This window comes from Malaclemys terrapin, chromosome 8 (assembly GCF_027887155.1).
Source record: "Malaclemys terrapin pileata isolate rMalTer1 chromosome 8, rMalTer1.hap1, whole genome shotgun sequence".
NCBI lineage: Eukaryota > Metazoa > Chordata > Testudines > Emydidae > Malaclemys > Malaclemys terrapin.
In genome coordinates this window covers 3852625-3866456 of record NC_071512.1, presented here as the reverse complement: position 1 = coordinate 3866456, position 13832 = coordinate 3852625, and the positions used below count along the sequence as shown (strand labels likewise).

The window sequence follows — 13832 nt, the reverse complement described above, 5'->3', positions numbered from 1 at the left end:
AGTCAAGGTTGGGAATAGAACCCTTAACTCTGAAATTCATAGCTTTGTGTGGGGTATAGATAAGAGCCTTCCCACTAACACAGCCCTTTGCATTACATTAGTGATCCCTATAATCTGCAAATAGTGAATATTCCTTGTATGCACCAGGGAACCCAGCCCATCAGTATCAAGTGCAACTGCTAAATTTCTTCTAGCTAAGTACTTGGAGTAAGGCTTAGAGGGGAATATGTCTTTTTATTGTCTGTTTGTTTACATATAATCAGGCTTTTTTCATTTTTTGCATAGATCTGATTCACTTTTTATTAGAAAATTGTTACATTAGAGGAAGATCTAAACAGTACGGAGGAAGTGGAGTAAAATAAGCAGTTGCCATTCTGTTTTTTTATTTTTTTTTAAACCACTCTTTGGACCTATATATACACACTTCATGCAGCACACAAAATGACTCACGAACAGCAGGTGTCCTGCTGTTATGTTAGGCAGCTTAGTACTAGTAAGGAGGGGCTGCTCCCCATATACGGCATCCCAGAGGCAAGCTAAAAATACTTTGCTGACTTCCAGCAAAGTAAAAGTAGTTGAGAGTTGTAGAGGAAGTCTGCTTCTAAAGGTAAGGACTAGAGATGATCTTTTTAATCTGATTTTTTTTTTAAATCTGTGAAGTTTGCCTTGGCAACTGGTGGGCAAATGTTAACTGGAACAGGCCTGTGAGTTTGGAATTATAAACAGTAGGTCTGTGTTTGTCTTCATGAAACCAGCTTGTGGAATGATCAGTTAATGGAAATCTGTGTAATTCAGGGGCAATTGCTGCTGAAACAGACAACAGAGGAATAGGTGCCTCGGTTAGAAATAGGCCCCAGTTTTGCCTTGTTTCAGGGAGCGTTTGAAAAATACACAAGCAGCCACAGAATGCGAATCTGCTGTGCACGATAGACAAATCTCTTGCACTTACACCCCCATGACACAGGGACCAGCAAACAAAGTTTCTGGAAACTTATAATAGTGGACTCTCAAAGATCTGAATTCTTTGTACATCTGAGATTTGTGACCTTTGGGTTTTTTCACCTTTCTCTGCAGCATGGTGTGCAGGTCACTTGTCAGGATTATCTGGCTATATCTCACTTAATAATTTCCCTGCCATTGTGGGGGCCTCAGGCATCAGTGCCCCTTTCTCTCCCTGTGGCACATAACAGTTCAGACTTTTGTGGGTTGTAATACTTGTTGTTTGGGTTTAGTATACAGCTGCTGTTGGTGGCCTGTGATATACAGGTCAGAGTAGATGAGCTGGTGGTTCCTTAGACTCTATGACTTGTACATTTCAGGAAATACTGTGTGTGTTGTGTGGAGAAGCAGAGAAAGGTGAACATTCAATCTGCTTTGTAAAAGCCAGTATCAATGTATTAATAAGTATAGACAGATATAGAATGGAAAGAATGCGGTTATAAAAAGGAAGTTGGGTAGTGTGTGTGTGTGTGGGCACATGGATCGCTCATTCACATGCTCTTCCCAGCAAAAAAAACGTAAGAACAGTGAATTCTAGCAGAAAGGAAGACAAAGAGAAACAGCTAACCATGGAAACGAAAAGAATTACATGGATTTGTGGCGCTGTACCCTTGCTCTGACACACAGAAAAAGCCAGTTTCTGTTCATATTGACGTTGATGGCAAAGCTGTCATTGACGTAATGGGACTAGGACTGAAATCCAACTAACATAGGGTTAAATTGTGCATTTTTTTTTTTTTTTTACTTGGTTGAGCAGGGAAATAAGACACCTCATATTTCCCCCTTGCCTGGTGTACTTGGATCCAGATCTGGTGCACAGTGCAGCTCCTGATCTTTGGATACATCCTCCTGTGAGCAACTGGATGAGGAGGGGCAGAGAGGAGTGGAGAGTGGGTGGAGCCTTGACCACGCCCACTGCTACACTCCACCCACTTGCTGGCCGGAGCAGGGAAATAAGCTGCGCCCTTTCAAGGGTTGCAATAACTTACTCTGGCCCTAGAGGAAAAGGGGACCGGGGAGGAAATGTGACTGAGTCACACAGCCTTCCTTGGGCTGTTCCTAGGATGCGCTGTCATATACCACCTGTTACTCATCAAGCAACGGGGGTTTTCTAGAAAGGAAGGTCTTGTAGTTACTTATGGTACAGAGGTGGGATTCAGGAGATCTGGCTTGAGTTCCTGGTTCTGCCACAAACTCCTTGTATAACTTTGGGCAAGTGACTTCATTTCTCTGTGCCTCAATTCCCTGTCTGTAAAATGGGGACAATAGTCCTTTGTGTGTCTAGTCTTTCTGGTTAGATTGTAAGCTCTTTGGGGCAGAGGCTGTCTTTTACTGAATATACCTGTGCACAGCACAACAGGGCCCTGATCTTGGTTGGGACCTCTAGGCCAGTGGTTCTCAAACTTTTTTTTTTCGCAGACCACTCAAAAATTGCTGAGAGTCTTGGTGGACCACTTGATCTTTCCAAATGTTGCTTGTACCGTTAACTAACTATTGTAAAGCGCTGTGGATAAAAGCGCTATATAAAAAAAACTTAATAGTTTTTTGTTCTACAAATTAAAGCACACAACTCATATTTTAATATCAGTAGTCTTACCTTTCTAATGTGATGGATGTGCCCTCTCTCCCCTGCCATGGCAGCCCCCGAGCTGGGGCTGGGAAGGAGGGGGGGGTGTCTCTCCCTTTCTCCCTCGCCACGGCAGCCCTCGAGCTGGGTCTGGGAAGGAGGGGGGTCTCTCCCCCACCACAGCAGCCTCAGAGCTGAGGCTGGGAAGGAGGGTCCTCTCTCCCCAGCAGCTGCAGCCCTGGAGCTGAGGAAAGTCGCCTCTTTCTCTGGCCACCGCAGCCCTGCACGTCCCAAATTCCCCCCACCCCCTCTTCTCACCCCACTGCCCCCTCCCACCTACCTCCTATTCCCCCCCCAAGGCCACCACCTCACCTTACATGTGCATCTTCTCCAGGGTACAAGCACCTAATTAGTGGAGCCACTTCTGCACGGCTCCACTAATTAGGTGGATGGCCCTTTATTGTCTTGTGTGCAACCACCCAGGCACGCATCTTAGAGGGAACTATCCACGGACCACACTGCATTAGTAGGTATGAAAAAGAAAGGGAATTGAAGGGGTGACTGTATCCTTAGAAGTCCAAAAGAGCATCACAAGCTTAGTACTGCCTTGTTAGGTGCCAGGGGTTGATGTAAAACAAAGGGAAACCTCAGCTGGCAATGTAGAGCTTCTGCTATGGTTGCCAATCTAAATTTTGCTGGTTTCAGAGTAACAGCCGTGTTAGTCTGTATCCGCAAAAAGAAGAACAGGAGTACTTGTGGCACCTTAGAGACTAACAAATTTATTAGAGCATAAGCTTTCGTGGACTACAGCCCACTTCATCAGATGCATATAGAATGGAACATATATTGAGGAGATATATATACACACATACAGAGAGCATAAACAGGTGGGAGTTGTCTTACCAACTCTGAGAGGCCAATTAATTAAGAGAAAAAAAACTTTTGAAGTGATAATCAAGCTAGCCGAGTACAGACAGTTTGATAAGAAGTGTGAGAATACTTACAAGGGGAGATAGATTCAATATTTGTAATGGCTCAGCCATTCCCAGTCCTTATTCAAACCGGAGTTGATTGTGTCAACTATTTCACATTTGGGGACAATATATACCTTCAAGTCAGCGGCACTGCTATGGGTACCCGCATGGCCCCACAATATGCCAACATTTTTATGGCTGACTTAGAACAACGCTTCCTTAGCTCTCGTCCCCTAACGCCCCTACTCTACTTGCGCTACATTGATGACATCTTCATCATCTGGACCCATGGAAAAGAAGCCCTTGAGGAATTTCACCATGATTTCAATAATTTCCATCCCACCATCAACCTCAGCCTAGATCAATCCACACAAGCGGTCCATTTCCTGGACACTACTGTGCTAATAAGCGATGGTCACATCAATACCACCCTATACCGGAAACCTACTGACCGCTACACTTACCTACATGCCTCCAGCTTCCATCCAGGACACACCACACGATCCATTGTCTACAGCCAAGCTCTAAGATATAACCGCATTTGCTCCAATCCCTCGGATAGAGACAAGCACCTACAAGATCTCTATCAAGCATTCTTAAAACTACAATACCCACCTGCTGAAGTGAAAAAACAGATTGACAGAGCCAGACGAGTACCCAGAAGTCACCTCCTACAAGACAGGCCCAACAAAGAAAATAACAGAACACCACTAGCTGTCACCTTCAGCCCCCAACTAAAACCTCTCCAGCGCATCATCAGAGATCTACAACCTATCCTGAAAGATGATCCTTTACTCTCACAGATCTTGGGAGACAGACCTGTCCTCGCTTACAGACAACCCCCCAACCTAAAGCAAATACTCACCAGCAACCACACATCACTGAACAAAACCACTAACCCAGGAACCTATCCTTGTAACAAACCCCGATGCCAACTCTGTCCACATATCTATTCAAGTGACATCATCATAGGACCTAATCACATCAGCCATACCATCAGGGGCTCGTTCACCTGCACATCTAGCAATGTGATATATGCCATCATGTGCCAGCAATGCCCCTCTGCCATGTACATTGGCCAAACCGGACAGTCTCTACGCAAAAGAATTAATGGACACAAATCTGACATCAGGAATCAAAATACTCAAAAACCAGTGGGAGAACACTTTAACCTGTCTGGTCATTCAGTGACAGACCTGCGGGTGGCTATATTACAACAGAAAAACTTCAAAAACAGACTCCAAAGAGAGACTGCTGAGCTAGAATTGATATGCAAACTAGACACAATCAACTCCGGTTTGAATAAGGACTGGGAATGGCTGAGCCATTACAAACATTGAATCTATCTCCCCTTGTAAGTATTCTCACACTTCTTATCAAACTGTCTGTACTCGGCTAGCTTGATTATCACTTCAAAAGTTTTTTTTTTTTTTCTCTTAATTAATTGGCCTCTCAGAGTTGGTAAGACAACTCCCACCTGTTTATGCTCTCTGTATGTGTGTATATATATCTCCTCAATATATGTTCCATTCTATATGCATCCGATGAAGTGGGCTGTAGTCCACGAAAGCTTATGCTCTAATAAATTTGTTAGTCTCTAAGGTGCCACAAGTACTCCTGTTCTAAATTTTGCTGTGTAATAGTTGCTTTCTTTCAATAAACCACATTGCTTAATTCAACTGGCTACAGTTGATGTACATGCATCTTTCTCTGCTGAGCAAGCTGGAAATGACAGAAGACAATTTAATTTGTTTTTTTTTTCCTCTTTGTGGAAGCAAATTGCTACAAACACACTCAGATACGAACCCTTGCAGCTTTGTGCTAGATCCCAAAATCTAATTCAAAGCACTTCCATGTGGCCTGACCTGTTCCTGTTTAGCACAGATTTAATCTTGCAATTTCTGACTACAAGCTGTTGACAAAAGAGCATTCCAGTATGTGGAAGCAAGGCTTAAGCAATGAGAGGATATTTTAATGGTGGCATGCTGAATAATCAATTCCACTTGAGCGCATAGATCAATACTATCTCGGAGATGTCTGAATAACCATTTAAAGCAAGCAATATAGGTCCAAGATGGCGTGAAAAAAGATGGGGAGAATTATGTTCTTGACCATAGTGTGCGGGGCGTAATGGCCTAGAATGGCACCACTGAAGTGGAAGCAAAAGTTTGGAATAGAGACAAATTTTCTGATTTGGTTTGCTGATCATGACAACTCATGGTAAGAACACTGGAGCCAAATCTATACACAGTGAGGAAGGCAGGAAGGACTCCCCACATTTTCTTCTTTAAGTAGTGTACCTTTATGGGGTACAGTAATTTCCTGGGTTACTCTCATTTAAGCTGGACATCTGTTTCACAGGGCTGGCCTAAACTACTGCTCAAGTCAATGTAACTTATGTTGCTTAGGGGTGTAAAAAAGACACCCCCCGAGCGACATAAATGACATTGACCTAAGCACCGTCCACACTGGTGCCATGTCAATGGGAGAAGCGCTCTCACCAACACACTTCCGCCTCTCATGGAGGTAAAGTAATTGTCAATGGGAGGGTGCCCTCCTGGCACACTCTTTTTGTGGTCCTAAGTCATGATTTCTGAGTGTTTGGGTTTGGCAATACTGAAATAGCTATAGGGGAAGTTTTCCTCAAATGTCCACTTCCAAAGGCTGGGGAAAGAGGGAGGTTATCTCTTAGCAGCAAAGGTCGCATCTCTTGGTTAGTTTGGAAAGCCAGCCCCTATGTTTCCTCTGCTTCTGCACCAAACCTTGTCCTTGGTTAGCTGGTAGCTTAGCAGCAGCAAATGCAGGACAATTTAACATCCTAATACATCTTACTAGGCAATCACAGTACAACAGTTTGTGTTAACCAGGACCTTGACTCACCTGGGGTTGGTAGCACCAGCTGCTGTCACTGATCCAGAACTGTAAATAGTGTTTAATACAGCTGCATGGCATTTATGTGGTTATATGGCACAGTTAAAATGTGACTGGGGCTCACACAACGTTTGGGATGGAGGTTAAGTCCCACAGATCCACTGGATGAGTATCACATTCAGGGGACGTGATTGCTGGGTTTGGGAAATGCCTGTCATTTTTATTTTAGCTTGCCTGTTGTAGTCATTCGTTTCCCCCTTTATTTCTCATTGGAAAAATTGGTGACATTTAAGACCGTTTTTAAACTAAACATGTACAGAGGGTCAGGATTTTTCATCACTCAGGATTGACATTTATTTGCTCTCATTCCATGCAGCAATTGCATTTCTGAATAACTAATTTGAATAAAAAAAAAACAACAACAACCAACCAACCTGCTAAATCCAGAGTTTAGTGGCATGATCAGCGAGAGGCAGGGACAACAACTTGTTATGAGTTTCTAGGAGAGAAGAACTCAAAAGCAACTAAGAGGGAAATCCAAAAACTCTAGGATTAAATTCTTTGCTGGCATAACTTCATGGAGGTTAGTGAAAGTATACCAGCCAAAATATTGGTCCTTTAGTGTTGTGCAGAAATGCTCCCCCCCCTTCTCTCATAGGGGAGGAGGAACCAGCAAATATGTATGCAAATATCAGAATTCTCCAGAAATTTCTGCATGGCAAATCTGTATGTGACACTACCATGAAGCTGAGCAAACTTCTAGAGTAGACCTAGGAGTAGAACAGGGGATTCATGCCTGAATTAATGGTAAAGGACCTTAGCCTCCATTTCTTGCAAAATCAGAGCATTCATTGATGCCAACAGGAATGTTGGGTGTGCAAGGAATGAAGGATTTAGGCTCACTATGTAGTGGATTAGAGGCATTACTCAACTAGGGTGAGAGGCAATAAGGCCCGTGACAAAAAGTTACAGGGCAGGTGCTGACAGGACCCTTTACTGATCAGGGTGGTCCCCCAAATGTCACAAGGCTCCTAAACAATTCCCACCAAAATTAAAGGAAAGACGCCTATTGATTTTAAGGGGAGTTGGACCAGATCCTAACAGCTGTAGTATTTGCATCCAGGGATACCACTAGGCTTCACCTTGTGCATATTGGGAAAGGAAAAGAGGAGGACTTGTTTAATCAGGTTGATTTCCCCCTTTAATTTCCCTTCATCCTTTGGTCTCCATTTTGTGAGAGTGAGGGCAGCATTTAAATCAAAATCAAAACCAAAGTTCCCCTAAGACTTCCTGATCAACATTTGTAAGGTGCAATTTCTATGCCCCAAATGGATGTCTCTGTCTCCCAGTTATCATGGCAGCTGTTTGCTGCATTAAATGGAGAGGTGAAGCAATCCCTTTTATTTGTGTATCCTTTTTTGTTGCAAGCTCCCACTCCTCAAAACAAACAAACCTTCCTCTCTTGGCGGGGAGGGGAAGTATAAAGATGATCTAAAAAGTGTCATGTCTTCAGCTGAGCATTTTGTTTCTTACATTTTCCCTGTGTAATAACATTGAAGTGGCTTCAGCTGCGGTACTGATCCCAGAGTCCTGGGTGAGGCAAAACTTTCACTGACTTGCACTGGAATGAGGACTCCTGGGTTGTATTGGAGCCTAGGCTTTAGAGTTAATATTTCTCCGAGGAGAAAATGAGAGGAGAGTTTACACTTTGACTGTGGATATAAGATTAAAATCTCTTGGCAAATAAAATAATTCTTTAGTGTGTTTTGCACAGTATTTAAATGTTTGGAGCTAAAGTAATACACACTTTCTATTGCCTTAGGAAATGCACCAACTTTTAGCTAGTAGAAAACAAGATTTTTGCATCTAGTGGAAAATTGCTGACTTTCCTTTAGGTGGAAATCAATGTTTCCACCTGTCCCCCACCCCCAAATATTAAAATTTAAAGGCCAGTGTTGTCAGCTTTGCTATTTGGTACTTACATGGCTAGCACTGTAGTAGCTGGTTTCAGAGTAGCAGCTGTGTTAGTCTGTATCCGTAAAAAGAACAGGAGTACTTGTGGCACCTTAGAGACTAACAAATTTATTAGAGCATAAGCTTTCATGGAAGTGGGCTGTAGCCCACGAAAGCTTATGCTCTAATAAATGTGTTAGTCTCTAAGGTGCCACAAGTCCTCCTGTTCTTTTTACTGTAGTAGCTGAGACTGAGTGCCTCTTAATTGCTAATGGATTTTATCTCCCTAACACTTCTGGCAAATATTACCCCCATTTTACAGGAAGGGGGCAGAGGAACAGGATAGATTAAGTAAATTTCCCAGCATCACACGGGAAATCTCTGGCTGAACTGAGAAGTCTGAACCTCAGTCCAGGGCCCCAGCCTCTAGAGCACAATTCTTCTTGTGACCTCCCTCTTGAGTGCCTCTGACTAGGAGGGACAGTTGAGGCTTGATCCAATAGGGAACCCCCGGGGGGGAGGGTTCCTAGCAGGGGTGTTCACACCAGAACACGTTATCCATTTGCAAGGGAGAACCAGCCGCCCATCACCTTTTACAGTCTCCTTCCTGAAGCTGGCAGCCTGACTCCCAGCCAGAGCCTCTTTGCTTGAAATGCACCTCCCAGGGCGAGATTTGAACGGGGAGCCCAACTCGCCTCCGGGGAAGGCTGGTCCCTCCCGCCAGCCTGGGGGGTGTGTGAGGCGGAGGGGTGGGCGTTGGGAAACGCTGAGTGCACGGAGCCCCTTTTGCTAGAGCCAGGCAGCGCCAGCGGCTCCACCCTCCCCTCAGTTGGCAAGATTTGCAAAGATCTGTGCAACCCCGGATTCCTGGAGCTGCGGGGGGAGACTCCTGCCCCCCCCCCCCAGTTGTCTCTCTCACACACACACACACACACACACACACACACACACACACACGCAGCAGGAGCCGGCACGTGGGCGCTGCTGCTGTTTGCAGCCAGCCTAGCGCCTTCCCTCCCAGTGTTTGCCAGGAGCCCGGCCAGCCAGCACCGGGAGTGAGCGCCACCGGCCCAGGCGGGCAGAGAGGAGGGGGACCCCGGCAGCGAGAGGGGGCTCAGGGACCGGGAGAGAGCGGGACCCCCCCCCACGCCCCATGCGTGCCCCCCCGAGCGAGCGCGCCTGCCAGGCAAAGCCCCGCTGCCCCCGGCCTGAATGCATGTAGGCGCCGGCTGCATGGACGCTCCGGGGAGGATGCTCGGGCTATAGGCACCTGCCCCTGCTCGCGGCTCGGGGCCCCGGGAGGAGAGCTCGCCCCCGTGCTGCCCCAGGCATGATCTCCTAACGGGGCTGGCTTCGTCTCTCTGGCGCCTTCCCCATGGAATTAGCTGCGGTCGCCGGCCGGAGCTCGTGAGCCTGGGCTGCCCGCCGAGCGGGGACCGGCCCCCGGGGTGAGTACCGCGCCGAGCGCCCTGGGTCCCTCGGGCAAGCGAGCGCTGCCTGGCCGGGCGCCCCCCGTTCCCGTCCCAGCCCGCCGCCTTGCCTGGACACTTTCGGAAGTTTTTGCCCGCCCGGCGTTAGCGTTGCAGCCTCCCTCCCAGGCTTCCGCGGGGAGCCGCTGCAGCGCCCGGGGGTGCTGCGTGGAGGGAGGCTAGTGGCTCTCGGAGGGTGGGCTCGGCATAGGGTGACCAGACAGCAAGTGTGAAAAATCCGGGCGGAGGTGGGGGGTAATAGGAGCCGATACAAGAAAAAGACCCCAAAATCAGGGGTCCCTATAAAAATGGGACATCTGGTCACCCTAGCTCGGCATCCCTTGGCGTGGCGACAGAGCAAAGTGCGCTGCCCCCCAGCAAATCTCAGCCTGGCTTTCCCGGGGTAGCAGCCCTGGGCTGGCTTGCCAGGCAGCCTGCATCCCCTGGCAGACCCTTAGAGATAGCCCAGGTGGGTCTGTGCCCTAACAGGTCTGGAGCAGGGGTACAGGTACCCCCAGAGAGCTTCCAGCGGGGACAGCCACTCAGCTAGGTATCTGCCTGGCTTTACAACAGGCTCCATGAAAAGCAGGAGTGAAGTCAGGGCAAACTAAAATTTCATACAGACAATGACTTGTTTCTCCTGCTCTGTATGCTATACACTGACATGCAAATACAAATATTGATACTGATTTATTTTATAATTCTGTGGTAAAGATGAGAAAGTCAGCAATTGTTCGGTACGGGTGTGGCGGTGACACTTTTGTATTTTTAGGTCAGATTTTGTAAGCAAGTCGTTTTTTAAATGAGGTGAATCTTGGGGGCATGCAAGACAAATCAGACTCCTGAAAGGGGGACGGCAGCCTGGAAAGGTTGAGAGACACTAGAGCATAGGGTGTACTTTGCTAGTGATCAGTGGAGACAGTGCAGGAGAGAAGTAGACTGCAGAATGGCACTTATTAGAGGCAGGTCATGCCGGCTGAATATTAAAAGTGTGTGTGTGAGTGTCAGTCAGAGAGAGAGAGAGTTGGCAGTGGAGGAGCAGCAGGTGAAATGAGTCAGGGGTGGGGCTGAAGTCACTGTCATTGGGAAAACTCTTGTACCTTGGCACACAGCAAGGGACGCATGGCTCTGGTTATTCCAGCCACTGCACAGCTTTTGGAAGGATGAAGCAATGGTTCTGATTGGCTTGGCAGTGACCAACAGGTGATGTGTTGGCAACTGATCATTCTGCGTTCCTCGGCGGCAGTGCGGGGGAAAGGGTTCTTGACTGACACCTGCCACTGCTTTTATGTAGTATCTTGAATGGACAAGGAGATGTGTGCTTTCCCTTCCGATTGACTTGTTCTAGGCTGTGTGCTGTCCAGATGTCATTGTCCTGATGGTGTGATGCGAACAGCAAACTCCCCGTTGAATCACTTTAATTGTTTTTGCAAGGATGACATGAACTTCAGAGCTGCTGAGACGCCATTTAGATGGCACAAGAGAAGATTGCAGATTGGTGTCTTATAAATGTAATGTGTGTTTTTTCCTTGTATCGCACAAATGTATCCAATAGGGAGAATAATGGACTTTGAATCATGAACCACAGAATTTCAGGAGCTTGTTGGTGGCATTGATATGACACTTAATAATTTTTTGGTGACTTTTCTGAAAGTGCAACGGTTATTCTAGCAGATACTCTTGAATCTGTAGCAATAAGAATGACTATTGAAGTGCCTTTATTTTAATTTCATTTGTAAATTCAAGATCTAAAAGGTAAAAAAGCTCAAATACTATAATCATGTGGTTGTGCAGCCCCTAACTCCCTTGAGTCAGTTGTCTTCTATTAAGTCAGCTGTTGAAAACACACCCATTCACATGATGGTATCTCAGATTTGTTTGGAGAGCCGGGGTGTGGGGGGGGGGAAGGGGAAGGGTTCAAATTCAGTTGTCCAGATTAAACCAAATGCAATTGCTTAGTATTGGGCAAGGTTGATAAATGAACCACTAAATCAGCACCTACGTGGTGTCTCATTGAAAAGAAAAACGAGCAATTCTGAGCCATATTTGGGCCGCGTAGGTCAGCCACAAACAGCTTTCTGAACTAGATACGCATGCTAGCAGGCATGCCTGTTCTGTGATATCATACAGGTAAGCATAGAAATCTGCTCACATGACCTGCACTCCAGGAGCATGTTCTGTAAAGGACCCTATATAGTCAGTTGGTGTAAACTGGTATAGCTCCATTAACTTCAATGGCGCTACCTGCTTTACACCAATGAGTATCTGGGCCCATATTTCTAGCCGCCTTGCTTAGAAAGAGCTTTTATTTTGAGTGTTAGTAGAGACAAAATGATAGTGACTTGAGAGAGATAAGAGGTGTCATTTTGGCTCAGTACAATCAAGATTGGGTGTAGTAAAGGAGTCTCATCTGTCAGCAGTACATTATAAAAACAGCTTCATTTCTAATCTCTTTAATTAGAGCAGATACAGATGTTACAATATTCTGTTTTGCCGTTGGAAAATGGGCTTTGTCTTAAGTTCTTAAAAGTTCTCACAGTGGAATATAAAGAAGAGTTTGACTTTATTCACACTTGCTATTTGTAGCTTCCGGTAATTTTTACTGTCCGGTCTTAAGAATCATAGATTGTATAGTATTAATGTATTCTATTTGCAACTGTTATTAATTTCTCTGTTATCTGCAAAGACTTTCTTTGCAAAAAAAAAAAAATGTTTTTGGGGAAAAAAAGTTACCATGACAATTTTCTTGTTTTGCCAACACTCAGTGTTACAAACAATGTATAGAGCTGATAAAATGGGGGGAGATTTGTCAAAGGCCCAAAGAGGAGTTAGGTTCCCTGGCTTTCACGGGGAATGTGACCGTGGTGAGCAGCTGCACCTGAACCAGTGCTCTGATCACTGCAACTCCGAATGGTTGCCCTACAGCACACCTGACTATGAGAATTGTGCCCAGTTGATAGATGGGGATGGGCTGGAGAGAATTAAAAGGCTAATTAACTCATTAGCCCAAATGGTACAAAGGACAGAGGAAGGCAGCGCAAAGGAGTGAGAGGGAAGTTGGCTTTTAGAGCCAGAGCCATGAGAGAGCGCTCCCCTCCTTGCCTTAGGAGCGGAGGGCTCCGTGTTACTGTTGGGATGAGGCTACATAGTGTATAAAGGCAGTGGAAAAGAACACTGTAAACAAATTGCACAAGGTGTTGTGCTAGAAGACGGTCTCCCAGCGTTTTGTGGGGCTCCAGGGGAGGGAGGAGTGAGTCTGCTCTGCTACAGGGATGCAAGCATGTACGTTCCCTTGGTGATTTAGAAAATCTCAATACCTCAGAATAGAGCAAGAAAGAAATCCTACAAGCTTTCGGGCAACCAGTGTCTCCGGTTCAGATGTTTACAGTTATACGATGTTTGCTTTCCTTATAACATACCTATAGTGCACGAGTGACCATGATGTACGTTGATACAATACACATGCGTTATAAAGGGGGTGCAAAAGGTGCTTGATGGAGAGAGATAAAGAGCATATTGTACGCAGTGGCACAGATGGGTTGTGCCTGACCCTCAGAAAGAGGAAGGTTCTGTATATGGAGATGCCTTTATATATCTATAGTATGTGATGGGACCTTGTCCTCTCTTTCTTGTGAGCTAATACATCTCCAGATGTTCTCTGTGCGTCAACAAAACCCAATTATAACTAAATAAAAACTAGTCTAGTTGCCCTTAAAAATCAGTATAACACTTCCTTAACTGAAAGATTGTTATATGCTTTATACGGTTATTTTGTTGTCTTTCTTGTAATTTTTCTTTGAAATCCTAATGCATTCTTTGCTACCGGTAAATGGTAACTCTATGCTGGGCTAATCTGAGAAGGAACTGATATTTCATTGAACTGTTTTGATGACTTTGGAAGAAGTATATTAGGGACTAATGTGCATTGATAAAACCTCTGGGGCACATATCTGGCATTGAAGCTTTTTAGGGGAAGAGTACTTTTCAAACCATCTACTT

The 13832-nt window shown here is 45.6% G+C and overlaps 1 protein-coding gene across 3 annotated transcripts in view; it reads left to right on the top strand.

The window, feature by feature from the left end:
* Positions 1–558: 558 nt before the first annotated feature.
* The window catches only part of SGCD (sarcoglycan delta), a 503319-nt gene continuing 490045 nt past the window's right edge, over positions 559–13832 (top strand). For 2 of the 3 annotated variants that reach the window (XM_054037343.1, XM_054037340.1), the window contains exon 1: positions 559–607. The gene's annotated coding sequence lies outside the window, so the exon portion shown is untranslated. Of the gene's footprint in view, positions 608–9456; positions 9813–13832 lie in introns of those variants that run through there. The other variant, XM_054037341.1, reaches the window with a different exon arrangement.